The 3,557-nt window shown below is 35.0% G+C and overlaps 1 long non-coding RNA gene across 1 annotated transcript; it reads right to left on the bottom strand.

Annotated features, from left to right (window-relative positions):
* Positions 1-924: 924 nt before the first annotated feature.
* Positions 925-2,080, bottom strand: LOC138870034 (uncharacterized). The gene is made up of 2 exons (XR_011400228.1): positions 1,900-2,080; positions 925-1,498 (listed from the first exon to the last, which is right to left on the bottom strand). It is a non-coding gene; the product is annotated as an uncharacterized lncRNA (long non-coding RNA).
* Between the last annotated feature and the right edge of the window lie 1,477 nt (positions 2,081-3,557).

The following is a 3,557-nucleotide window of genomic DNA, read 5'->3' as shown; positions in this document are numbered from 1 at the left end:
TAATTTTTATCCCTTCAAGGCTTTCAGAGCCTATATTTATAGTGCTCATATCTAGCTGTACTATTCTAGAGTGCACCATCTGGGTATCTCACAAGGAGATCTATTAGCACATTTGCAATATCCTTCGGAAATGTCAACTAACGCAAACAATCCATCAACCAGTTTGGGTTACTCTAAATCCAGCCGGATCCTAATATTCGTTCTTCTCTTATAATACTTCTGTTAGCTTCCATAGGACATAAATGAGATAGGTGTGTCCAATTTTGCATACCTTTGTTATTGTTGAAGGTAACTCAAAATGCTTATATCTTCCTTCCTGAATGGTAAATAATGATAATCTTCATTAACTGGGCCTCTCGTACCCTTCTTCACCTTGCTTCTTTTACTGGTTAAAACTTGTATCTACCTTTTGATTCTATCGTTGCTTTTTACCATAAGGGTGGATAGATATTCTTGCCTTAAGGCTCCTTATCAAGAAGCTTACACATCTCGATACACACATGATCTGCTGAATACCTCACATTTACTTATCATAAGCATGATACAAAGTTGAGTTCCTCTTACTCAACACCTCCATAGACATATCTCTTACCAACCATCTTTCTGGATGTAGGCATCGTCGTATTATGAATAAAATAGAATTTAGGAATTTGAATTCCTACGACTAAGCTCTACCACACGATCTAGAGTAAGAAGAAAGAGTGACAGTCCTAAATGCCTGGTAGCCCCCTACTTATAAGTGTGGTGCATGACATACCCATAAATAAGACTCTACTAGACACGGCTTGTAGACTCCCTAGGACAGAACTGCTCTGATACCACTTTTGTCATGACCCAAACTGATGGGCCGCGACGGGCACCCGATACCTTACTCAATTGAGTAGCAACATAACATATCTTTTTATGTCATACTATCATATATAATTGAGCCAAAAGTCTTCCATGAGATAAGTAGAATACAATATGTGATACCAACTTATACATAAGACATACAGGGCAATAAGGCCAAAATAATCCCTCGTACACTAAATATAGGCCGACAAAGCCATATAATATTTTACGTACATGACATATGTCTACAAGCCTCTAAGAATACATAATTTTCATAAAGGTCGGGACAGAGTCCCACCGTACAAAACAATACACGTCTAAGTCATACTAACCAAACAAGTAACTCCGAAGCAAATGAAGCGCACCAACATCTTCCGCTGAGCTGATAGCCTACTTGGAGGGCTCTCGACCTGTCTATCGGGACTTGTGGGCATGAAATGCAGTGTCCCCAGGCAAAAGAGACGTCAGTACGAATAATGTACCAAGTATGTAAGGCACATAAATAAGTACATAACATACATGGAAGAAATATAGAGTAAATAACTCAACCTGTAAGTCTGGATAACTCTGTAATTCATGAAATAATTATAGTGGCATGCCATGCATAGGTACATGTTTCATAACATCATCAAGCCTCTGAGGGCATCCCATCATATCATCTCGGCCACTGTGGACAAATCATCAATGTATACCAACTAATTAGGTGGTGATGGTATATAACGCCGTAACCTTTTCCCATGTCCCATATACATATATATACATATATACGCGTATATAACGCAGTCTGAGTCATGGGTAAATGCATATTTTAATGAATGAAATACATGAGAATTACGTTAATAAAATTTCTCTTAACGTCATAAGACCATTATACCTCTGATTAATATCATGAAACAAACTTTTTTTTTCAATTACGTATTTTTCTAAGACCCAAGAACAAAAAATATAATAATAACAAGAATATAGGCACCACTAATACTTCTATGAATAGAGTCATTTATGGAATAGCATTACATTTACGTATCGTTGCTTGGATCATGCCAAAAAAAAGGGATGGCCATAACATACCTTTATCGCCAAATTTCTACTTGTATCCATGAACAATCTCCTTAAAAATGGACAAAAGATGATGTTGTACTTACTGCACGAGCCAATCATCATCTAGTTTACCAATTATAGATTGAAATATTGAAAGAGAAAGCTCATTTCCCAGTATATCCTTGACAATGAAATCGTAAATGGATTTGGGGAATCCTTCAGCCATAGTTTGAGGAGAAGAAAAAGAAGGGTATATGTAGAATAGGAACAAGAAAGAAGAGAGCTTCCAAATTGGCTAATCTTAGCGAATGCATCTTCTACTTCTGCCTAAATTACATGCATATATCGACAAGAAGATTTAATGGGGTACACAAATAAGGAAATCCAATAAGTTATTTGAGCAAGGAAAGTAAACTTTATGACTTAAGTTTGTTGATTTGATATGGCAAAAGAGCTCTTAATTTTGGTAGTTGCTTTTGCCAACTTTTATGAAAACTTATGAGTCACTAAATTGAATTGGGGGTGCTGCCACGTGGGAAGGTGGGAATTTCGATCCTATCCAATAATTAATTAATTAATTAGGTAATATATTACTATTCGATAATGAATCAATTACCCGCATAATTAAGAATTATCTCAAATTACTTAAAATTTTACTTATTTTTAATATATTTTTTACGTCCTACTATCATGATCATATGGTACCTCGTATGGTACTAGTCCATAAATATCGGGTATTATTACTCAGCCCGCACTTTACCCCAATATGCCAAACTTGGACGAAAATTTATTTTCTTTGACTTGCTTCCCCTCTTACCTTCACGAATTTACTTATCACTTGTTTGAACTAACGTAATACTTATAATCCCAAAATAATCTCATTCCCGAACTTACGTTGATTATCTTACGACGAAACTTCAACGTACGAAAATACGGGATGTAACATCTCATTTCCGAGCTTTCATCAATTTACTTATGGCGTATTTTCACGTACAAAAATATGAGGTGTAACATAAACTATTTGCAGACTCAGGATCATTAGCACTAATTTTATAATTGGTGTCTTAGGTGCGTGACACTGTCCTATCAGCATGATTTCTAAGATTCTGACTTTTAATGTCAAACAGGCAGTGCTACTGTTCCAAATTAGCCAATTTGCAAATCACATGTGTTATTAAAACCTATAGACATTATTTCTAAGTTGTTTGTGTGAGGAGCAGTGATGACTATTAGGAAACTTGAAATTATTAGCGTTTGATTCTATAAACATTCTCTTTAGGCGATAATAGTGTTCTTATAGGCAAGATTTCTAATAATTGATATTTGAACTTGTTGCTATCAAACTTATTTCTATAGGTATGCTATCTAGGCGGGAGTGTAATAAAACAACAATTGATTAAGATATTAGTGTCCTATAGTCATGATATCTAGATGGATAGTACACCAAAGCAATTTGATCAATTAATTATTTGAAACCCTACGGACATGATATCTAGGTTAAAAAAACATATAATACACATCCTATAGGCATGTTGTCTATACAGACAATAATAACATGGAGATAAAGTATGGAGATTAATAGCATGCTTGAGATAGAGTACGAATATTAGACAAATTAGGTGAGGTGTGTGAAATTCCTATAGATATGATTTTTATTAGCGTGTAGAAGTAAATCAAGTTAAACAAGA

Source organism: Nicotiana sylvestris, chromosome 6 (genome assembly GCF_000393655.2).
Source record: "Nicotiana sylvestris chromosome 6, ASM39365v2, whole genome shotgun sequence".
Taxonomy (NCBI): domain Eukaryota; kingdom Viridiplantae; phylum Streptophyta; class Magnoliopsida; order Solanales; family Solanaceae; genus Nicotiana; species Nicotiana sylvestris.
The sequence above is the reverse complement of the archived record's forward strand: the minus strand, read 5'-3'. Positions and strand labels throughout refer to the sequence as shown.